A 25,357-nucleotide genomic window follows, 5' to 3' on the forward strand; every position below is an offset into this window, starting at 1 on the left:
AACAGCTGTTAAAAATTGACCACTGTCTGGAAAACCTTCCAGCTCCTGCACCCAACATCTTGCTCCTGGGGGATTTCAACTTAAGGCACCTAAAATGGAGGAATATAGCAAATAATATTGTTGCAGTAATAACACCAGGAGGCAGCTCTGATGAAAACTCACACTCACGCGAGCTTTTAAATCTCTGCACAAAATTCAATTTAAACCAGCAAATAATAGAGCCTACTAGACTGGAGAATACACTAGACCTCATCTTCACTAACAATGATGATCTGATAAAAAATATCACCATATCAAAAACAATATACTCAGATCACAACATAATTGAGGTTCAGTCATGTATGCGCGGAGCCCCAGACCGCCATAATGAGATTAGTCACGAGGGAGCATTCACCAAATTCAACTTCAATAACAAAAACATAAAGTGGGACCAAGTAAACCAAGTCCTAACCGATATAAGCTGGGAAGATATACTAAGCAACACAGACCCCAACTTATGCCTAGAACAGATTAACTCGGTGGCACTCGATGTATGCACAAGGCTTATTCCTCTAAGAAAAAGGAGGAGTAGATGTAAAACAGAAAGAGACAGGCGCTCCCTTTACAGGCGACGGAAAAGAATAACAGAGCGGCTAAAAGAGGTCAATATATCTGAAATGCGTAGGGAGACACTGGTCAGAGAAATAGCAAGCATCGAACTTAAGCTAAAAGAATCCTTTAGGAGTCAGGAATCGCGGGAAGAACTAAAAGCCATAAATGAAATCGAAAGAAACCCAAAGTATTTCTTCTCCTATGCCAAATCAAAATCGAGAACAACGTCCAGTATTGGGCCCCTACTTAAACAAGCTGGGTCCTACACAGATGACAGCAAGGAAATGAGTGAGCTACTCAAGTCCCAATATGACTCAGTTTTAAGCAAGCCGCTAACCAGACTGAGAGTCGAAGATCAAAATGAATTTTTTATGAGAGAGCCACAAAATTTGATTAACACAAGCCTATCCGATGTTATCCTGACGCCAAATGACTTCGAACAGGCGATAAATGACATGCCCATGCACTCTGCCCAAGGGCCAGACTCATGGAACTCTGTGTTCATCAAGAACTGCAAGAAGCCCCTATCACGAGCCTTTTCCATCCTATGGAGAGGGAGCATGGACACGGGGGTCGTCTCACAGTTACTAAAAACAACAGACATAGCCCCACTCCACAAAGGGGGCAGTAAAGCAACAGCAAAGAACTACAGACCAATAGCACTAACATCCCATATCATAAAAATCTTTGAAAGGGTCCTAAGAAGCAAGATCACCACGCATCTAGAAACCCATCAGTTACACAACCCAGGGCAACATGGGTTTAGAACAGGTCGCTCCTGTCTGTCTCAACTATTGGACCACTACGACAAGGTCCTAAATGCACTAGAAGACAAAAAGAATGCAGATGTAATATATACAGACTTTGCAAAAGCCTTCGACAAGCGTGACCATGGCGTAATAGCGCACAAAATACGTGCTAAAGGAATAACAGGAAAAGTCGGTCGATGGATCTATAATTTCCTCACTAACAGAACACAGAGAGTAGTCGTCAACAGAGTAAAGTCCGAGGCAGCTACGGTGAAAAGCTCTGTTCCACAAGGCACAGTACTCGCTCCCATCTTGTTCCTCATCCTTATATCCGACATAGACAAGGATGTCAGCCACAGCACCGTGTCTTCCTTTGCAGATGACACCCGAATCTGCCTGACAGTGTCTTCCATTGCAGACACTGCAAAGCTCCAGGCAGACATCAACCAAATCTTTCAGTGGGCTGCAGAAAACAATATGAAGTTCAACGATGAGAAATTTCAATTACTCAGATATGGTAAACATGAGGAAATTAAATCTTCATCAGAGTACAAAACAAATTCTGGCCACAAAATAGAGTGAAACACCAACGTCAAAGACCTGGGAGTGATCATGTCGGAGGATCTCACCTTCAAGGACCATAACATTGTATCAATCGCATCTGCTAGAAAAATGACAGGATGGATAATGAGAACCTTCAAAACTAGGGAGGCCAAGCCCATGATGACACTCTTCAGGTCACTTGTTCTATCTAGGCTGGAATATTGCTGCACACTAACAACACCTTTCAAGGCAGGTGAAATTGCCGACCTAGAAAATGTACAGAGAACTTTCACGGCGCGCATAACGGAGATAAAACACCTCAATTATTGGGAGCGCTTGAGGTTCCTAAACCTGTATTCCCTGGAACGCAGGAGGGAAAGATACATGATTATATACACCTGGAAAATCCTAGAAGGACTAGTACCGAACTTGCACACGAAAATCACTCACTACGAAAGCAAAAGACTTGGCAGACGATGCACCATCCCCCCAATGAAAAGCAGGGGTGTCACTAGCACGTTAAGAGACCATACAATAAGTGTCAGGGGCCCGAGACTGTTCAACTGCCTCCCAGCACACATAAGGGGGATTACCAACAGACCCCTGGCAGTCTTCAAGCTGGCACTGGACAAGCACCTAAAGTCAGTTCCAGATCAGCCGGGCTGTGGCTCGTACGTTGGTTTGCGTGCGGCCAGCAGCAACAGCCTGGTTGATCAGGCTCTGATCCACCAGGAGGCCTGGTCTCAGACCGGGCCGCGGGGGCGTTGACCCCCGGAACTCTCTCCAGGTAAACTCCAGGTAGGTATGGTTAGGTTAGGTTAGGTTAGGTTAGGTTAGGTTAGGTATGGTTAGATTAGGTTAGGTTAGGTTAGGTATGATTAGGTTAGGTTAGGCTAGGTTAGGTTAGGTTAGGTATGGTTAGGTTAGGTTATTTTAGGTTAGGTATGGTTAGGTTAGGTTAGGTATGGTTAGGTTAGGTTAGGTTAGGTTAGGTATGGTTAGGTTAGGTTAGGTTAGGTTAGGTATGGTTAGGTTAGGTTAGGTTAGGTATGGTTAGGTTAGGTTAGGTTAGGTTAGGTTAGGTTAGGTATGTTTAGGTTAGGTTAGGTATGGTTAGGTTAGGTTATGTTAGGTTAGGTATGATTAGGTTAGGTTAGGTTATGTTAGGTTAGGTATGGTTCGATTAGGTTAGGTTAGGTATGGTTAGGTTAGGTTAGGTATGATTAGGTTAGGTTAGGTTAGGTATGGTTAGGTTAGGTTAGGTTAGGTTAGGTATGGTTAGATTAGGTTAGGTTAGGTTAGGTTAGGTATGATTAGGTTAGGTTAGGTTAGGTATGATTATGTTAGGTTAGGTTAGGCTAGGTTAGGTTAGAATAGGTTAGGTTAGGTATGGTTAGGTTAGGTTAAGTTAGGTTAGGTTAGGTTAGGTTAAGTTAGGTTAGGTTAGGTTAGGTATGGTTAGGTTAGGTATTGTTTGGCTAGGTTAGGTTAGGTTAGGTATGGTTAGGTTAGGTTAGGCTAGGTTAGGTTAGGTTAGGTTAGGTTAGGTTAAGTTTGGTTAAGTTAGGTTAAGTTAGGTTAGGTTAGGTTAGGTTAGGTTAAGTTAGGTTAGATTAGGTTAGGTAGGTTAGGTTAGGTTAGGTTAGGTTAGGTTAGGTTAGGTAGGTTAGGTTAGGTTAGGTTAGGTTATGTTAGGTTAGGTAGATTAGGTAGGTTAGGTTAGGTTTGGTTAGGTTAGGTATTGTTAGGTTAGAATAGGTTAGGTTAGGTTAGGTTAGGTTAGGTTAGGTTAGGTTAGGTAGGTTAGGTAGGTTAGGTTAGGTTAGGTTATGTTTGGTAAGGTTAGGTATGGTTAGGTTAGGATAGGTTAGGTTAGGTAGGTTAGGTAGGTTAGGTTAGGTTAGGTTATGTTTGGTAAGGTTAGGTATGGTTAGGTTAGGATAGGTTAGGTTAGGTTAGGTATGGTTAGGTTATGTATGGTTAGGTTAGGTATGGTTAGGTTAGGTTAGGTATTACCTGGAGTTTACCTGGAGAGAGTTCCGGGGGTCAACGCCCCCGCGGCCCGGTCTGTGACCAGGCCTCATGGTGGATCAGAGCCTGATCAACCAGGCTGTTGCTGCTGGCTGCACGCAAACCAACGTACGAGCCACAGCCCGGCTGGTCAGGAACCGACTTTAGGTGCTTGTCCAGTGCCAGCTTGAAGACTGCCAGGGGTCTGTTGGTAATCCCCCTTATGAATGCTGGGAGGCAGTTGAACAGTCTCGGGCCCCTGACACTTATTGTATGGTCTCTTAACGTGCTAGTGACACCCCTGCTTTTCATTGGGGGGATGTTGCATCGTCTCCAAGTCTTTTGCTTTCGTAGTGAGTGATTTTCGTGTGAAAGTTCGGTACTAGTCCCTCTAGGATTTTCCAGGTGTATATAATCATGTATCTCTCCTGCCTGCGTTCCAGGGAATACAGGTTTAGGAACCTCAAGCGCTCCCAATAATTGAGGTGTTTTATCTCCGTTATGCGCGCCGTGAAAGTTCTCTGTACATTTTCTAGGTCGGCAATTTCACCTGCCTTGAAAGGTGCTGTTAGTGTGCAGCAATATTCCAGCCTAGATAGAACAAGTGACCTGAAGAGTGTCATCATGGGCTTGGCCTCCCTAGTTTTGAAGGTTCTCATTATCCATCCTGTCATTTTTCTAGCAGATGCGATTGATACAGTGTTATGGTCCTTGAAGGTGAGATCCTCCGACATGATCACTCCCAGGTCTTTGACGTTGGTGTTTCGCTCTATTTTGTGGCCAGAATTTGTTTTGTACTCTGATGAAGATTTAATTTCCTCGTGTTTACCATATCTGAGTAATTGAAATTTCTCATCGTTGAACTTCATGTTGTTTTCTGCAGCCCACTGAAAGATTTGGTTGATGTCCGCCTGGAGCCTTGCAGTGTCTGCAATGGAAGACACTGGTATGCAGATTCGGGTGTCATCTGCGAAGGAAGACACGGTGCCGTGGCTGACATCCTTGTCTATGTCGGATATGAGAATGAGGAACAAGATGGGAGCGAGTACTGTGCCTTGTGGAACAGAGCTTTTCACCGTAGCTGCCTCGGACTTTACTCTGTTGATTACTACTCTCTGTGTTCTGTTAGTGAGGAAATTATAGATCCATCGACCGACTTTTCCTGTTATTCCTTTAGCACGCATTTTGTGCGATATTACGCCATGGTCACACTTGTCGAAGGCTTTTGCAAAGTCTGTATATATTACATCTGCATTCTTTTTGTCTTCTAGTGCATCTAGGACCTTGTCGTAGTGATCCAATAGTTGAGACAGACAGGAGCGACCTGTTCTAAACCCATGTTGCCCTGGGTTATGTAAGTGATGGGTTTCTAGTTGGGTGTTGATCTTGCTTCTTAGGACCCTTTCAAAGATTTTTATGGTTAGGTTAGGTTAGGATAGGTTAGGTTAGGTTAGGTATGGTTAGGTTAGGTATGGTTAGGTTAGGTTAGGTATTGCTAGGTTAGGTATGGTTAGGTTAGGTATGGTTCGGTAAGGTTAGGTTAGGTTAGGTTAGGTTAGGTTAGGTTATTTATGGTTAGGTTTGGTATGGTTAGGTTAGGATAGGTTAGGTTAGGTTAGGTATGGTTAGGTTAGGTATGATTAGGTTAGGATAGGTTAGGTTAGGTTAGGTATGGTTAGGTTAGGTATGGTTAGGTTAGGTATGGCTAGGTTAGGATAGGTTATGTTAGTTTAGGTATGGTTAGGTTAGGTATGGTTAGCTTAAGTTAGGTATGGTTAGGTTAGGTATGGTTAGGTTAGGTATGGTTCGGTAAGGTTAGGTTAGGTTAGGTATGGTTAGGTTAGGTTAGGTATGGTTAGGTTAGGTTAGGTATGGTTAGGTTAGGTTAGGTTAGGTATGGTTAGGTTAGGTTAGGTATGGTTAGGTTAGGTTAGGTTAGGTATGGTTAGGTTAGGTATGGTTAGGTTAGGTATGGTTCGGTAAGGTTAGGTTAGGTTAGGTAAGGTTTGTCAGGAAACAGGACAAGTGTTTCCTGACGCTGGTCTTATTTATGCGATGACCCACAGCTGAAGCTTTTGGTCATCTGACTAAGGCCTTCCACTGGCTTACCACTCCACCCCTTTAAAAATTATAGTTATAACCATTTACTTTTAAGACTTCTGGAGAAGGCAGGCATAATTCCTTGAATTAAGAGCTCTTAGGTGGTATGAATACATCCCTCATTCATGAAGGGTTACCTGCTGCAACTGTCACATGCCAAAAATGCTTTTCATACTTGTGACTCTCATGTACCTACTAGTGTTTTATAACATGTAAATTACATTATTTTTGTACCATAAAAAGAAATCATAATGTGTTTTTGTAAGCAATTTAATCTGGTTTTCCTCCATAATTTGGTACCTCTTCACTGTCTGAGAGATCCTGAAAATCTTGAGGAATATACATTTCATTACTGATTTTGTTATAGTCCAGTGTTATTCACTAATTTTTGCAAGAGAGCCACTTCGGTTAAACACATTGATTGAGAGAGCTGCTAGTGCAATATAGTAAATGAGAAAAATTAGACATGGTAATATTAGCCTGCATATCTTGTTATTAATAGCAAAATAAAGACCAAACTTACTTAATGCTCTGATGAACGGAAGTGTGCTAGCTGCTGCTTAACTCAAATCGATCCATCATAATGGACACTACTTGACTGCACTTTGGTTTCCAGTAAAACTAGCCCATCGCAGCTAGCTTCCACAAGCAGCAACAGTTAAGTCGTTATTTTCATATATGTTGCCGCAGTCTCAAATATCTGTTGCCTATTTTCAAACACAAATCTCCAAGAGTAACGAAATACGTCCAGTCTCCCTCGAAAGCTTGAACTCAACTGATTCAGCAAGACCACCGACGCCTAGAGCTGGACGTGTCCCTGATCAGTTTCCCGTAGTTGACATGTATGATTTCTGTACGACTAGTGTAGGGATGTTAGAATGTTATCTCTTACTGTGACGCGAGCCGCGCAATGAATACCACTATATATATATAGTCTATCCCTGCAAACTTTTTCTTTATATTAATTTTTTTCATGAAAGACAATTACCTTGTAGCATCCAGTTGCCAGGCCTGTTTACACAATCCCCTGCGGAACACCATGCCATGGAAGTGGGTATGTTTTTCATACTTGATCCTCGCAAAGCCTAAATAACCAAGAGATATCTTCCAGAGTTTATAGAGATGCACGTTAGCATTCTGGTGTTTACTATCAGGAGTGATAATGCAGAAGATGCCATTTGGTTTTAAAAGGTTGTACGCTTTTTGACAACACAAGAATCTGTGCATTGGTGAAGGTATGTATTCAAGTAGCAGACTGAAGACCACTACATCAAAGGAACTCCCTTGCAAATATGTAACTTCGTTAATACTAGCACCTGACTCTCTTCAGCATTAAAAATTCTTCTGGAGTTCGAGGTGTTTTCTACCAAACTTTTATTTTCACTATCCTGTGTGTTTTCTAAATTGGTTCCGGAGCTCGAGGTGTTTTCTACAATACTTTCATTTTCAATGTTTTGTAAACATGTTTTTTGTAGAGATATTTCTGTAAGGTTTGTTCCCCCAACAGTTTCAAAAATTTCCGAGTTGCATTTATCTTGCACTATTACTGCATTTAATTTTTCATCCCACACAGATGATGTAACTAGTTCTGTGTTGCCATTATGTTTTAAATTCCTTGATATATTTGATGATGAATTTGTTTCTAGTAGAATATTTGTTGGGGATATGTTAGTTGTTTTGTTGGAACTATTCGGTCCAAGAAGTCCAAACAGGGAAAAACACACCGTTCAAAGGCCCTTACACCCACCCAAAACACAAACACACTCACCCGGGTTGGCGAAGGTGGCTGGAAGGTACTTCTTAATTGATAGATTTACCCTTCAGGGAAGAAGTAGGTAGTTTATACTGTTAGTACACTAATATTAGGATTATTGAGGCAACTGTAGATAATAATAATGTAGACCTAAGACCTTAACATAGGTAGTAATAGGCCAAATGTAGGCAAACACTAGGTTAAGTTAGCTAGGGAGAACTGGCAGCCCAAGTTTGAACAACGAGGCGCGGGTCTCAAAGACGCCAGAGCTTTCTTCTTGGACTAGACACCATCTGAACAACACGTGCCGTGATCGGCAGGCGGCGCCTGCTGATGGAGGCACCTCGATGTACCATAGATGACCTCCGTCAGGCCCATACAGTAAGACAAGACCTCCACTTTTTCTTAGGATTCTGGCCAGTGTCTGGGGAAAGTTGCGAGTGAGTTGAGCTGTAGGCCTTTGTGCAGCTGGCAGTGCATGCCCAGTACGTACCAGTGTCTCTTGTCAACCTAGAAGCTAGTGTCACTTTCTGCATAGTATTCTAGGGGATTCACCCCCCCCGTTGGAAATAGGAATTTCTGAGGTGCAGGCAGGTCACTAATAACGATTGAATATTGCAGGAATTAAGGCTCCCGGTTGCACGTGGTTTCTGAGGGGAAGTCCAAAGGTGCTAAGCTTAGGGAGGTGGAAGACCAGAATAGATTCTACATCACCAAGTAAGTTAGTCCTTTAAACGTGCATGCAGGCGAGATTTCTTGCAACATCAATCATTTATGAAAATCTGCCCTATAAGCCACTTGTGAGGCTGAGGTACCGGCCTCAGAGCTTGGTGTCAACAGAGCTTGCCAGGGTAGGCAACTCACTTGGAGGCAGTCCAGACAAATTATCACAAGTGGTCCTTCGTAACCATGATGTGGAATATCTAGGTTAAAATTAACATAGCTAGGCCACAGTTAGGAACCAGTTTAACAGAGTTAGGTTAAGTTAGTACACCTAGGCCCAGAGTTACACAGAGGCTAGGCCAAGCTGACTATACACAGAAGCTGTTATTTGCAGTAATTTACAGGCAGGCCAGGTAGGCTAGAGAAGCTTGTGAATTTAATTATTTACAGTGATTACAAGTAATCCAGAGTAGGAGACTTGTGTGTTAATTACTTAGTGGATTTGCAAGGTAGCCATAGTTAGGCTAGGCTTGTGCAATATTTACAACAGTTATAGTAGCTAGGAAAGATTTAACCTAGTTATTATTTACAGGGAGTTCTAAAGCCAGGTTTAAGCTATAGCACACTAGTTAGGTTAGGATTTACCTTATCCAACCATCCACGCTAGACTGAGTAAGCTGGGCACAGTTAAGCCAAGCTGTTTACATACATTATTCATTTACTGTTTCACAAGTTGAATTGTTGATTTTATTTGTGCGAACCAAGTGATTTTTTAATTTGTATTCTGCATTTTTATTGTGTGATTTTCATTGTCTTTGACTCATTTTAATGTGGGATTTGTGACTTGTACCACAGACTAGGTTAAGTCCTGTAATTATTTGCTGACATTGTACAGGAAATTGCTAGGTTAAGCTTTCACATCGATACACATTTTGATCGGGATTTGAGAGCTAACAGTGTACATTTTTTATTTAGAGTAGAGTCAATATAACAAAGGGAATCGTTAACTTGTTGAGGAGCCTTGAGACTCGTTCATTCTTTCCTAATACCGTTCGTGCTGTGGGGTGGACTGAGTAAAGTACAATTAGTGTCACATTCCTAATTAAACCTCGACAATGGCAGATGGGAGTTCAGAAGTCTGGTTCAGTGTTAGCAAAATTAAAACGATCAGTAGCGGCATACAAAGGGCATCTGAACAGAACGCACAACAGGTGCAAGGCTACTTGCCAACGCAGTAAAGTAGACTGCGATGATTTGCAAGACTGAAGCGTTTGAGGAACAAATGGGAAGCCTACGAACAAGCATTCTCAGCATATGAGCTACAGGCTATTGAGGATGGTGAATCCCAGGATAGTCTGCGGCAGGCTCAGGACGAATTCACTAAGGATGATGTAGATTGTCAACAGGAGATGAATATGTGCAAAGATAAGTTAAGTACATTAAAGGCTAGTATTCCAAGGGTGGTGTCGAACACCGCAGGTACCACAAACAACCACACACCTGTCAATATGTTGCCCAGTTGCCCTAGTTGAATTTACTGACATTTGACAGTTTAAAGCCCAGATAGATGACAGGAACGATTTGTCAGATGCCGTCAAATTGCAGTATTTACGGTCACAGCTCAAGGGTAAAGCCTTAGACTTGGTCCAGCACTACCAGATTACTGACACTAATTACCAACATGCCAAAGACCAGTTAGAAGGCATGTTTGGCAACACTGAGGAGATAAAAGTGGCCATACTTTATCGATTGTTGGATCTAGAGGCTTGCCGACATGACCGTCAAAGCCTAGAGAAGTTCCGTATTGAAGATTGAGACACTTATGCAGCATATGGTTATCTTTATTCAGGAAATGTTTCGCCACCCAGTGGCTTCATCAGTCCAATACAAAGAGGAAGGCGTAAGGAGAGGAGGAGTATGAGGTAATCAGTCCCTCAACCTGGAGTCGATGTGTTCAGTCCATCAATCTTGTAGAATGTAGGTTGAGGGACTGATTACCTCATACTCCTCCTCTCCTTACGCCTTCCTCTTTGTATTGGACTGATGAAGCCACTGGGTGGCGAAACGTTTCCTGAATAAAGATTCCCACATGCTGCATAAGTGTCTCAATCTTCAACTTGTCGGTTTTTCAAACCATTCATCACAAGTTCCGTATTGAAATTATGAGCTTGACAAATAGTTTCAGAGATTTGCATGATGAGGATGATTCAGAATGGGTCCTTAGCCAGGTGATTCAGAGGAAACTGGCTGGCACTACAGTGCATGAGTTACACTTAAAATATCGGACGAATAGGTTCACGATACAACAAATTGTTGAGGGGTTGGGAGATCTCGTTTCTCATTTGAGTATAGGTGTGAGAGAAGAGTCACCACCATCACTACATAAAAACCTAGACAGTTACTCAAAGATCTCGAGAGATCAGTCTAAAGCTCATACGACTAACGTTGGCGTGTACTATGGTAAAGAAGTGTCTAAGGTAAGAACCTCTAAGCAGAACCTCAGAGGCACTCATGCCAGAATATGCGTGTTCTGCTAAGGCGAACACGCTAGCACGAGTTGCCCGGAGTATACAACACTGAGCAGTAGGCAACAGAGACTAAAGGAGTTGAGACTGCTTCAAATGTTGTGGAGAACACTTTGTGAGAGACTGTGGCATCTAGCTGAGTGACTGTCGAGTCTGTTGCAAAGGTAAGCACCATACTGCACTATGTCCCAATAATTTAAGGGAATCCCAGGCTAGTAGGGATATCTCTCAGGTAGAGATAGAAAGTGAGTCTGAGCCTGAATGGTAGCCAGCGTGATTAGTGGAAGTGAAGTCTCTAATCCGAGTGAGAATCACGGAGGTGCTGCCCTACCTACAGTCATGGCAAAGGTTGTGAATGGGCACAGGTCCGAAACAACCCGATTATTCTTTGACTCCGGAGCACAAGTATCCTTGATAACAAAGAAGTTGGTGGCTAAATTAAAGTTGAAGGCCACAAGGAAAGTTAGTATGATGTTGGGAGGGGCTATAAGACAGGCCCCACCCAAATCTTATGATGTGGTGGATATCACAGTCAAATTAGGTGGACATCGCAGAGACATTACAGCCTTGGTGGTAGAGATGTTACCCAGGGCAATTACAGCGAGAAGTCTTGCTGCAGCAGCTAAGCGATTGAAAGACCTGGTGGGAGCCAATCAGATAGATGACTTCCTGTCTACACGACGGACGTTTAGGGAAGGAATTGGTTTATACAGATCCCCAGCAGGATACATCATAGGCAGCAGGATTCCACCTGAATTCCCTGCTATGCCAGGGAAGCTGTCCCCATGATAGCTGGGGGTATAGTGATAATGAGTACCAGTATACACGATGAACCGCCAGGGAAGCTGAACCAGATAGGGAGTGACGAACACTCGGCCACCTTGGAAAAACACTTTTACAGGGTACGTAAAGAGGGAGATAGATTGCCATTAAATCCAGGGAACCTAGTATCAGTGGGAGGAAAGGCTACCAGGGCATGTGGGCCACTGGGTGGGAAAGTACAGAGCCACTCAGTCAAGGCTAGACATAAGAAAGAAAGATGTTAAAAGTTAAAGGAAAGGGTGCTAAGACCACCGGAACCAACAAGTTTACACCCCCAGAGGTCCATGCAGGGGAAACTGGACGGTTGAAGTTAGACCGCAGTCTGCTCGATGAGAGTGGCCGGACGGCACTCGTGTCCAGGGTCCGCCGTGGGGGCTCGCAGAAGGTGAACTTGATTTAGACTTAGCACCTACCTTCGCCAGCGAGAGGATGTTGGAACTTATTCAGTCCGAGAAGTCCCAGCGGGGAAAAACACACCGTTCAAGGGCCCTTACACCCACCCAACACACAAACACACTCACCTGGGTTGGCGAAGGTGGTTGGAAGGTACTTCTTAATTGATAGATTTACCCTTCAGGGAAGAAGTAGGTAGTTTATACTGTTAGTACACTAATATTAGGATTATTGAGGCAACTGTAGATAATAATAATGTAGACCTAAGACCTTAACATAGGTAGTAATACGCCAAATGTAGGCAAACACTAGGTTAAGTTAGCTAGGGAGAACTGGCAGCCCAAGTTTGAACGACAAGGCGCGGGTGTCAAAGACGCCAGAGCTTTCTTCTTGGACTAGACACCATCTGAACAACACGTGCCGTGATCAGCAGGCGGTGCCCCCCAAGTGTCTTCACATATTAGACCTGGGGAAATCTGGTGGAGGCACCTCGATGTACTGTAGATGACCTCCTCCATCAAGCCCATACAGTAAGACAAGACCTCCACTTTTTCTTAGGATTCTGGCCAGTGTCTGGGGAAAGTTGCGAGTGAGTTGAGCTGTAGGCCTTTGTGCAGCTGGCAGTGCATGCCCAGTACGTACCAGTGTCTCTTGTCAACCTAGAAGCTAGTGTCACTTTCTGCATAGTATTCTAGGGGATTCACCCCCCCCCGTTGGAAACAGGAATTTCTGAGGTGCAGGCAGGTCACTAAAAACGATTGAATATTGCAGGAATTAAGGCTCCCGGTTGCACATGGTTTCTGAGGGGAAGTCCAAAGGGGCTAAGCTTAGGGAGGTGGAAGACTAGAATAGATTCTACATCACCAAGTAAGTTAGTCCTTTAAACGTGCATGCAGGCGAGATTTCTTGCAACATCAGTCATTTATGAAAATCTGCCCTATAAGCCACTTGTGAGGCTGAGGTACCGGCCTCAGAGCTTGGTGTCAACAGAGCTTGCCAGGGTAGGCAACTCACTTGGAGGCAGTCCAGGCAAATTTTCACATGTTTTGCATTGTCTGATCCTCTAGAATTTTTGATATCTTCTTCTTTTCTAACTTCATTACAAACTTCTAAGCTTAAGAAATCACATCTTTTCACAGACTGAAATAAAAAAAAAGGATAGGCATCGGATACAGTATATTGTGATTACTGTACAGTGGAACCCTGGTTTTCGTATGCCCCAGCTTGCTCGTAAAACCATGTTTTTTTTTTTTTTTTTGCAACAAGTCGGCCGTATCCCACCGAGGCAGGGTGACTGAAAAAGAAAGAAAATCCACAAAAAGAAAATACTTTCATCATCATTCAACACTTTCACCTCACTCACACATAATCACTGTCTTTGCAGAGGTGTTCAGAACACAACAGTTTAGAAGCATATAAAACATACCCTCCCAAACTGCCAATATCCTAAACCCCTCCCTTAAAGTGCAGGCATTGCACTTCCCATTTCCAGGACTCAAGTCCAGCTATATAAAAATAACCGGTTTCCCTGAATCCCTTCACTAAATATTACTCTGCTCACACTCCAACAGCTCGTCAGATCCCAAAAACCATTCATCTCCATTCACTCCTATCTAACACGCTCACGCACGCTTGCTGGAAGTCCAAGCCCCTTGCCCACAAAACTTCCTTTACCCCCTTTCTCCAACCTTTTCGAGGACGACCCTTACACCACCTTGCCTTCCTTTCCCTATAGATTGATACGTTCTCCAAGTCATTCTACTGCCATCCATTCTCTCTAAATGACCGAACCTCCTCAACAACCCCTCTTCAGCTCTCTGACTAATACTTTTATTAACTCCACACCTCCTCCTAATTTCCACACTCCGAATTCTCTGCATAATATTTACACCACACAATGCCCTTAGACTACATCTCCACTGCCTCCAACCGTCTCCTTGCTGCAGCATTTACAACCCAAGCTTCACACCCATATAAGAGTGTTGGTACCACTATACTTTCGTACATTCCCTTCTTTGCCTCCATAGATAACGTTTTTTGTCTCCGCAGATACCTCAATGCACCACTCACCGTTTTTCCTTCATCAATTCTATGGTTAACCTCATCCTTCATAAACCCATCTGCTGACACGTCAACTCCCAAATATCTGAAAACATTCACTTCTTCCATACTCCCTCTCTCCAATGTGATATCCAATTTTTATTTATCTAAATAATTTGATACCCTCATCACCTTATTCTTATCTATGTTCACTTTCAACTTTCTACCTTGACACACCCAAACTCGTCCAGTAACCTTTGCAACTTTTCTTTAGAATCTCCCATAAGCACAGTATCATCAGCAAAAAGTAACTGTGTCAACTCCCATTTTGTATTTGATTCCCCATAATTTAATCCCACCCCTCTCCCGAACACCCTAGCATTTACTTCATTTACAACCCCATCTATAAATATATTAAACAACCATGGTGACATTACACATTCCTGTCTAAGACCTACTTTTACTGGGAAGTATTCTCCCTCTCTTCTACACACCCTAACCTGAGCCTCACTATCCTCATAAAAACTCTTTACAGCATTTAGTAACTTACCACCTATTCCATATACACGTACTTGCAACATCTGCCACATTGCTCCTCTATCCACTCTATCATATGCCTTTTCTAAATCCATAAATGCAATAAAAGCTTTCCTACCTTTATCTAAATACTGCTCACATATATGCTTCACTGTAAACACTTGATCTACACATCCCTTACCCACTCTAAAACCTCCTTGCTCATCCGCAATCCTACATTCTGTCTTGCCTCTAATTCTTTCAATAATAACCCTACCGTACTCTTTTCCTGGTATACTCAGTAAACTTATTCCTCTGTAATTGTTACAATCTCTCTTGTCCCCCTTCCCTTTATAGAAAGGGACTATACATGCTCTCCGCCAATCCCTAGGTACCTTCCCCTCTTTCATACATTTATTAAACAAAAATACCAACCACTCCAACACTATATCCCCCCCCCCTGCTTTTAACATTTCTGTCATGATCCCATCAGTTCCAGCTGCTTTACCCCCTTTCATTCTACATAATGCCTCACGTACCTCCCCCACACTCACATCCTGCTCTTCTTCACTCCTAAAAGATGGTATACATGGTATACATTACCCCTCAGGATAACACAAAAGTCAAACAATATGACTTATTTCCATATTTTCACATACAATATAATCTTTCTAGGAAGTGATAAGAGATAAGTTTTTACGAAGGTTCTGCAGCATATAAGAAAAGTTTATCTTAACTGATATAACTCTGGGTCGTGATAAAGGAAGAACAATCCACAATAAGTCACAGAGGCTTCTCTGACTAGCTTATCCTGATGTGGGTAATTTATACTATGATAACTGTCCTTATGTTTACCTGCACCTAAATAAACTTGCAAGAATCATTAGCTAGCCATAAGTCATCATATGACTTAAGTGTTGTGTCTTCATATATGATACACTCACACACAGGGTGTTTCAAATATATGGATGCAATTTCAAATTGGATCCATTAATTTGAAACACTATATATATATACCATTTGTACATGAGTGATATATAATACCAACAAGATGAAAATTAGACACATGCTGCCTTAGTCGACGTATAACACACACTTCCCCTCTAACAGTTACAATGACGCTACAATGAACAAATCACATGGAAAGAAAGTATAGTCTCACAAACGACAAACAACGAGGTGGCACCCTTCCCAGGGTTTATAATTGAAAAGAGATCTGTGCCAGGAAACACTTGTCCTGTTTCCTGACAAATCTTACCAAACATAAACTCTCAGTCAGATGGCCAAAAACTGTGGGTTATCATCTGACTAAAACCAGCGTCGGGGTGTGCAGTTCCTCTAACATTTAGTCACAAAAAAACCACACTGAGAAGCAGGAGGCTACTTTCCCTATGACAGTCCTTGTAGTGAAATACAGGGTATTTCAAAATGATTGACCCGATTTCAGTATACAGTGGAACCTCTATATACAACCAGTTCCATACTCGAACAAGGCTCAGCACTCGATCAAACAAACACGACATGCCAGAACTTCGCTATAAACTATTTTGTGTTCGCATTTTTTTGGTGCCTTTTTGTATTTATAAATAAGTAACCAAGGGGCCTACGAAGATTAGTGATAACAGCCAACCGAACAGAAAATTGGTTGGGAAGAACTTGTTCGATACTCAGAGTGGCACTCGAACAGCCTTCTGGAATGAATTAAGGTCGTATACCGTGGTTCCACTGTATATTGCTTTGAAATTAATAATAATAATAATGATAATAATAATAATATCTTTATTTACTACATGTACAAGGTATACAGACCATAGCTGACATCAATGACATACTACTATATAGAAAGTCCCTTGTTATGCTGAGCATTTCCTGCAAATTAGGTCAGTTTTGTCCCAGGATATGACCCACAACAGTCCACTAACACCCAGGTACCCATTTTATACAGATGGGTGAACAGGGACATCAGGTATATTACGGAAACACGTCCCTAATGCTTTTCAGCCGTACCGGAGGAGACTCGAACTCCGGACCTCAGTGGGTGAGCTGATCGTACTAGCGATTGAGCTACGGTCCATCTTTTTGAAACACTCACAACATATGAAATTCTCATTTCGTATCCAAGAAGAACGTGAAATTCTGGGTTTTGAGGAACAAACAACCTTCAACAGACTCTGGGAAGAACAGCAGCTGTGGTCAACCATTATTATAATTATTATAATCAAGTGGGAGCGCTAAACCCTTAGGATTATACAACGCATGTGGGGGAGGGGGAGGTAAGGAAGGTATTCAGGCTCAATTCGGGGAACTGGAGCACAGATCCAATTCCCTAGATCAAGAGCCCCTCACCAGCGTCAAGGAACCTCCCTTGAGGGGATGTGGTCAACCAGCTAAATGGAAAATAGTATATTGAAAGTTGTTTCCCACCGAGGCCGGGCGACCCGAAAAAGAAGAGGAAACACTTTCATCATCACTCACTCCATCACTGTCTTGTGTACATACTACTATTAACAGAGCTGCAGATGTGTCTCTTAACATAATGATAAATGGATCACCTATCACAAAACTCACAGAGGGAAAATTCCTAGGAATCCACCTTGATAATAGACTCAAATTTCAAACACATATACAACAAATTTCCAAAAAAGATTCCAAGACCGTAGGCATACTATCGAAGATACGGTACTATGTTCCACAGTCAGCCCTCCTGGCCCTATATCACTCACTTATTTACCCCTATCTCACCTATGGAATTTGTGCATGGGGCTCAACAATAATAAACCATCTCAGACCACTAATTACCCAGCAAAAGGCTGCAGTCAGAATGATAACAAATTCCCACTACAGGCAGCACACTCCACCAATATTCAAAACTCTAAACCTACTCACCATACAAAACATCCATACTTATTACTGCACCTATTACATACATAGAACACTTAACTCTGATATTAACCCTCCCCTCAAACATCTCCTTGCCAACCTCAACAGAACACATGACCATAACACAAGACACAGATCACTCTTTGATGTTCCTCGTGTCCATCTCACACTATGCAAAAACTCAATGCACATAAAAGGCCCAAAAATCTGGAATTCATTACCTGTGAATATAAAATAAACACTGTTTATAAATTCAAGTCTCTTCTCAAAAATCACTTACTCGCCCACAACTAAATAAATGCTGAATAATTGTATCTCATAAATTGTATTTCATATATGTATCTCATTATTGTATCTCATAAATGTCAACCTGTGACCCAATCAAACTTTGTTATTATTTAACTTCATTACCTAACATAATACTCCATTCTACTGATTACACAGCAACACAGTAAATGACCATATGACCTGTCTTTGTAATACTAATTTGTACTAAATTGTTATCTGTTTTACAATAATTTTTGTACCACTGAATATATCATTGCTTAGTTAATCTTAAGTTAATTTTAAGCTGCCCATAATGCTTTGCATACAAGGGGCTTTGGCATGTTGCACTTTAAAAATTGTATTCCTTGTACTTCTCTGTATCATGTTCAAATTAAATAAATAAATAAATAAATAAATACTGATTGTACAGCAATGCAAGCAACCATACGACCTGTTTTTGTAATACTCATTTGTGCTTAATTGTTATCTGTTTACAATAATGTTTTACCACTGAATACTTCATTGCTTAGTTAATCTTAAGTTAATTTTAAAAGGATGGCTGTCACCTGTCACGTTCAACTTTTTTATTTTCAACTGATTTCTTATATTTTTGGTGTACTTTTAGAGGTGCATATGTAGAAGAATGTTACATAGTTTCAGTATGATTGGCCAACAAACAACAGAGAAAAAGATATTAACATAATTTTGATATATGGCAGCATGACCTGACAAATTGGCACTACGAGTGGCACTTCCGACAATCCCAACTGTTAGATTAGATTAGATTTTGCCACCGAAGTGGCTAGTTTATTGTGCACCCCATATCCATCCTGTGGACGGTAGCGCGAGAGCATATGGATACACAAAAGGCCTAGGAACTAGGCCCCAAAGGGTTAACAGGAATACATATGGATTTATATCTACATATCTATAGTTCACTTATCTGTTACAAGCAAATTTAGGAAATTTGCAAATTTAGGAAATTTGCTTAGTATATCTGGTATCTTATTTTCATTAATAAGATATCTTGACATGTCACATAGGTTATTATACTGTCTGTCTCTGTATTCCTCAATAAGTGGACAATTAAGCACATAGTGTTCAAGAGAGTGACCATATGCCTGATCACATAATTTACATTTAGTTTGATCATCATCTGTGTGTCTCCCAAACTGCCAGAAGTACTTGTAACCAAGCCTAAGCCTGGCCACTACAACATCAGTCAGTCTGTTCACATTGCACGTTGCTCCATAAACATACTTATCTACGTTCATGTTATCATAGTGGGTTATAGATCTACTCAGGCTTCTAACTGCATTCCTTTAACAAACATTTTCATTATTTACTTCTCTCCTAATATTATTCCTAATGCTAGACACAGTTATACCAAAGTTATATTCTACATTCTCCTTCTAGGTACTCTTCTTGGCTAACATATCAACTTTATCATGAAGGAGTAATCCAATGTGTGATGGGATCCATAGCAATTGTACATTAATTCCTTTGTCCCTAATTTTTGAGTATCTATACCTGGCTTCTCCAATGAGCATGTTGTTGGAGTCATTATATGAGTCAAGAGCCTTCAATGATGACATAGAATCAGTAATGATGATAGAGTCAAGCTCAGTGTCATAGGTTAGCTTCAGCGCCATTAGGATTACAAACAATTCAGTTTGCAGTGTAGACGCCCAGTTGTTAATTCTTATGCCTAACTCAACAAATTTATTATCGTTCTTAACTAGGGAGGTGGCAACAAGAGCAGATGCAGGCCTGCCAGAAGACTCCTGTTTAGATCCATCAGTGTATATAACTAGTGATAACTTATTACTACCAGCTAGGTGAGAAATTTCTTCTTGAGCAGTTGCTCTGACAAGAGATTTAAGGAAGGGATTACTAGCAATAAGCTTCTTGGGAGGGACTTGTAGGTATGTGATATTAAATGAACACATCTTCCATGGAGGGGTGAAATGCTCTTGTTGCCTACAGTGATACAGTTCATGCAGGTTATAAAACTTAATGCAATTGCACGTTTTCACAATCCATTTAGATCTGTGTGTATTTACCTCTAGACACTTGGTAAGATTCACTGTGACAGTGTCTGGTTCGTTTCTCAACATTCTAATACCGAGTACAGTGTTAATTTCAACAATCCTATCACTGATACTAGAAATACCAAGCTCCTTCCTCATGTTAAGAACTTTTGTAGATCTGGGACAGCCAAGAATAATCCTGAGAGCTTCATTTTGCATTAACTCCAAGGGTCGGAGAGAACTTTCTCTAGCTAATATCAACATGGGAGCAGCATAATCAATTAAGGACCTAACATAGGCTATGTACATCATTCTCACGATTCTCACATTAGCACCATAGTTGGGATTGTAGCCAGCAACAGCTTTGAGAGCATTTAGCCTAGCTTTGCATTTCTTGTTTAGTTGTGGTATAGTGGATTTGTTAAAGGGTACATCTACACCAAGATATATGTAAGTTTTAACGTAGCTAATGATTTCACCCTGCAAATAGATGGGTGGGGGATGTCGTTTGCTTGTTAATATCTTTGTTTTAGAGGAAGATATTATGAGGCCTAGTCGATTACAAATTGCTTGAACTTCATTAAGAATGGTATTCATCTTCTTATGCCCTGTTGTATGGATCATGATATCATCAGCATAGCTTATAGCTATATGTTTAGGTGAGGCAGGTAGAGCATTTAGGAGAGCATTAATCAGAATATTAAATAGCATGGGACTAAGAACTCCTCCCTGCGGTGTACCTAAAGACATTTCTTTAGAATCACTTCTGAAGCCTTGGTAAAGGACAGAGGATACTCTATTTGACAGGTATCCTATTATCCAGTAGAGTAAGCTACCACCAATATTCATTTTGGCTAGTTCATGTAGTATAACGGTTCTGTTCGCAATATCAAATGCAGATTTTAGATCAAGAAAAGTGGTAAAACTAGTAGAGGTGTGTGCAGTGAGAAAGGTGGAAATACAGTTCTGCACACTTTTACCTTTCATGAGCCCATAGAGGTAGGGGGAAAGTTGGTGTCTGATTCTGTAGTACAGTCTGTTAAGCATCATTCTTTCAAAAGTTTTACAAAGACAACTAGTTAAGGAGATCGGCCTAAATGTATCAGAATGTTGGGGCTTAGGGATAGGCACGAGACTATTGGTCCAGGAAGTAGGAAGAACGCCCTCAATGTAACTGAGATTATACAGTGCCAACAAAGGGTTATCAGGCACGTGCCTTAGAGTTCTGAGAATATCATAGGTTATACTTAGAATACATCTAGCACGACTTTTTTAAAACGCCATTTCATCTAATATATCTTACTATCATGATAAAAAAATACATTTGACAGAATTTTTTGGCATTCACCAAAATATTTGCCTTGTACCCCCCACAAAATCAAACATATTTGAGATATTCAAAAAAATCAACTTTTAACTAGTCAAGCACACTTTGTTTTATATTGTCTGTGAAAATCATTTCAATACAATCATTAATAATGGCGTAGTAAAGCGAAATAAGTGAATAAATTACTTCCGAGATATAGGCCTAGAACGCCGGCCGGCCCTCCGTCTCAAATTTTTTTTTTTTTTTTCGCGAAAATCGCGTTTGTTTCGGTGTATTTCTTAGTAAACTGATGTTCTAGTGCGGTTATCCTCTTCAAAATACCGTTTTCTATCACTCACAGACCAAACAAGACAACATGGAGACGAGGAGTAACTCATTTATATCAAAATATTGCTGTTGGACTCGCTATATTATTGCTTATTTTATTCAGTCTAGAGTATATAACATGCTTGTTTGTTATTTATAGTGTTTATTATATCATATTAGATCAATTCTGATAGACAAATAAGCCGTAGAGTTGATATAAGCGCAATAATGAAGTGATTTCACCTGGCTCTCTGGAGCGGGAATACTGCCGAGTGTTCCCAGATGCTTCTGATTGGCTAAAAGTCTACGTATAAGCTCCGCCTACTCTTGTATGATGCCAAATAGTCAAATATTATATTAGAAAGAATAATGCAAAGAAAAAGCGATAAAAAAACAAGGAAAAAATTCCAAAAAATATATGGGTTGAGAGCAGACTTGCTACCCACATCGCCGTCACCTTACCTAATATAAATGACTATAATTTCTTGTAGAAACGTCGTAAAACATTGATTCTTGGCCCCGCCTCTTCACCGGTTGCTCTTCACGGGTATGAGTGTGTGTGCGTGCGTGTGTGTGTATGAGTTTGTGTATGTGTGTGTGTGTGTGTGTGTGTTTATGTGTTAGTTAGTTAGTTAGTTACCATTTTGTCCTAGGCACATGTCGATTAGACACTAGGCCTGTTGTGTGTGTGTAGGTGTGTAGGTGTGTGTGTGTACTCACCTAGTGTGTGTGTGTGTGTGTGTGTGTACTCACCTAGTTGTACTCACGTAGTTGAGGTTGCGGGGGTCGAGTCCGAGCTCCTGGCTCCTGGTGTACAGGGTCCTGAATGATTCCTTATTAAGATGTCGGAATGCTGTTCTGAGGTTTGCTAGGCGCCCATATGCTGCAGCAGTTATTTGGTTGATGTGCGCTTCAGGAGATGTCTCAGTAGTAGTAACCAGTTACCAGTAACCAGTGTATCGTTGACTCAACGACCAACCGTCTCTGCCTGAGTCACTATCTGAATTCATATTGTGCTGACCTCAGCAGTATCAAAGGCCCCCTCACATAGGGTACTGTGGGCGGCTAGTCAGTGTTAAGAGTGTGAGCAAGGAGATAGGTACGGCTGGCAAGGGCTCTGTCCACATAACTACAATTATACGTAATAACAGCCTACGTGAGTATTTCTTACCTAATCCACGTATCGAACCCCCATATGATAAATGGTGACAGCGGTGTGGGGCGTGGATTTACGTTTTTAAGGGTAATTCAAGGCGTTAGAAGGCTGTTTGTGAGTAGCGGCAGGGTCATAAGGTGAACCGTCACCCACCAGCTACTACCCTCACGCACCTCCAGCCGCCTGACTCCCCTCACAACCTTCAGCCTGCAAGCCTGTTGCAGCCGTTTCAAGCTTCCTGGCTTAGTTCGTGTGCTAATTGCTTCAATCTCCGAGGGGTTGACCCGGATTTTGCAATTAAGCCAGTCAGTAAGCCAGACTGTGGAAGTGAACGCCAGTCAGCCTATCATCCAGCCTGTCTCCTGTCATCCAACTGCTCCTCCGTGCTTTGTGCATCATTACACGTCTTCCAGTCAGCCATTCTCGTGGGGTAAGCCAGTCAGCCAACCCAGCTTCTAACCCAGCTGAGAGAGAGAAGTAAGCCACGCAGTAAGAAGTAAGCTAAGTTCCTCTGAAGTATTGTCTATATCGCTTTGTGCTTCCTGTTGGATGCTAAGAGTGATTTTCACCATTCCTGTGGCATAGAGTGGGTTATCAAGCCACCTTCGTGGGTAGAGAGTGGAGTCCGCGCCAGTGAGCGCCAGCAGAGTCACACCCACCACCCCCCCTCTACTCACACCACCCCACCACCACCACTCTCTCCCACCACCAGACACCTCATCTACCTGTGGTTGTTTGCACCCTTGTACCGGGTCCTAGTACTGTTTTGGCTCACATAATTGGTCAAGAGATTGTAGCTGGTGCCAACGATAAAGCCAGTTATGTGAGTTCACCTAGAAAGCACATTTCTTCACGACAACAGTGCGAGTGTAGGAGGAAACACCACCCGCCCACAGGACAACATCTTCACCTCATCACCAGTAATCGCCCGTCTACTACTCCAGACTCCAGTGATAATTTTCTTGAGACATTTTTCTTGCATTTAAAGACATTTGCGTGTGTGAGACATTTATAGTAAATTGCTTGTGTACTCTAAACCTTGTGTTTTTCAGTGTAAACGCAGTATTTCTTTGACTCATTATTTTTACAATATTTTTCAGTGTTTTCATTTATCTTATATTTTTATTCTGTGTTTTTCTTTATGCTACTCCTGTCTCTAGTAAGTATTATTGTGTAGTGTACCAGTCAGTCACTCTGTGTGAAGTGATTCATTTTTTTTATTGTATTCTTTCAGCGTTGTATTCCCCAGTAATTGTCATTGTATTTCATGCAGTGATATTCACCCCAGTATACTAAATTATCCATTTATTTCTATGTGTGTCTTTTTTTTTCGTATGCCAGCAGTGTCTCATTCCTCTAATTTTTTCGCAGACTGTGTACCATTATTTTTGCCAGCAAATTTTTGTCGTATCAGTCACAGCAAGATTTTGTTGTATCCACAGCAGGATTTTGTTGTAAGAATAAACTAATACTGTTGTGTGCCCCACCACTGTAAGTGTTAACCTACCTGTGTTTTATTTTATTATTATTTTTTATATTTCTTTGAACAAATTCACTCTTGATGAAATTTTAATTACCTTTAACGTAAAGTGTTTTCTTTACTCTGCTTGAGTAAATTGTTTTGTCTAATTTATAATTAAGAGTTAAAGTGTTCAATCAGTTTATTTTTTTTTCTCTTCATAATTTTATTTCATTATTTTACCTGAGTTTTCCCAGTGACACTTTATTACTGCAGTGATTATTTCTACACCTTATTGGTTGCACTTGTTCTGCAGTGAATTATTTTCTTTTATTGATATTTTTATGAATTATATTTTAATTTTGTCTATGCATTCTTAGAAAATACTTAAATTTCCCAGTTAACAATTTAGTAATTTTATTTTATACTTTTTACATTGATTTAAAATTTAATTAATTAATTTCTTTATTAGCAAGAGTAAAGACAGCTCATTTTGAATTTAATTCAGTCTCCAGTAATATTTTTACTTGTATATTTCAATGTAAATTTTTTTTCCTTGGTCAATAGTCCTTTAAATTGAGTTTTCCTTCCTCTTGCAGTGTATCTTAGACATTATTACTTCTGCAGAATTAGTTGTATATCTTTTATTTCAATTCTAGAATTTTATATCATTTTATTGTTCATTATTTTTGCCTTATTTGTTCTCGTGTTACTTTGCCATTATGTCTCACATACCGTCAAGTGATACTTTAGTGAATGTCGACACTCAGACCTCTCAGGCTACTGCTGGTCCTGTCATCAGTCCTCACAGTTCCTTACCGACTGACAGACCGACCCAGACACCGAGATATTATAGTTATACTCGTGATTCCCTTGATGCGTTACCTTTATTCAATGGCCATGTACATAGTCTTGAAGCATGGTTTGCAGCCATTCGTTCTCGTGCTAGTGCTCTAGGTGAAGGTCCTCCTTCAGAGGAAAGTCTTATCAGACTTGCTAAAGAAGCTCTTTATCGATCTCCTGCTGCTGTTCACGTTGTTGATCTCCTTGATATGCGAGACTTCAGGAATCTTACTAAGTGGTCACAATATGAGGAACTGATTCGTTCTTTCCTTGTCCCAGTAAAAACAGCTGATCCATATGTCGTTCTTAGAGAACTAGTGAATGCTACACCCATGAGTAATGAATCGTTGAGTGCATTTGCTGTTAGATTAGACAAACTTTTAT

At 41.2% G+C, this 25,357-nt stretch overlaps 1 protein-coding gene across 2 annotated transcripts in view; it reads left to right on the top strand.

Moving 5' to 3' along the window:
• The window catches only part of LOC128687274 (uncharacterized), a 76,692-nt gene that overhangs the window by 21,333 nt on the left and 30,002 nt on the right, over positions 1-25,357 (top strand). Inside the window, exon 1 of one of the 2 annotated variants that reach the window (XM_053774641.2) lies at positions 12,549-12,679. The exons of the other annotated variant lie outside the window; for it this stretch is intronic. The gene's annotated coding sequence lies outside the window, so the exon portion shown is untranslated. Of the gene's footprint in view, positions 1-12,548; positions 12,680-25,357 lie in introns of those variants that run through there. 2 annotated transcript variants of the gene reach the window in all.

This window comes from Cherax quadricarinatus, chromosome 62 (genome assembly GCF_038502225.1).
Source record: "Cherax quadricarinatus isolate ZL_2023a chromosome 62, ASM3850222v1, whole genome shotgun sequence".
Taxonomy (NCBI): Eukaryota; Metazoa; Arthropoda; class Malacostraca; order Decapoda; family Parastacidae; genus Cherax; species Cherax quadricarinatus.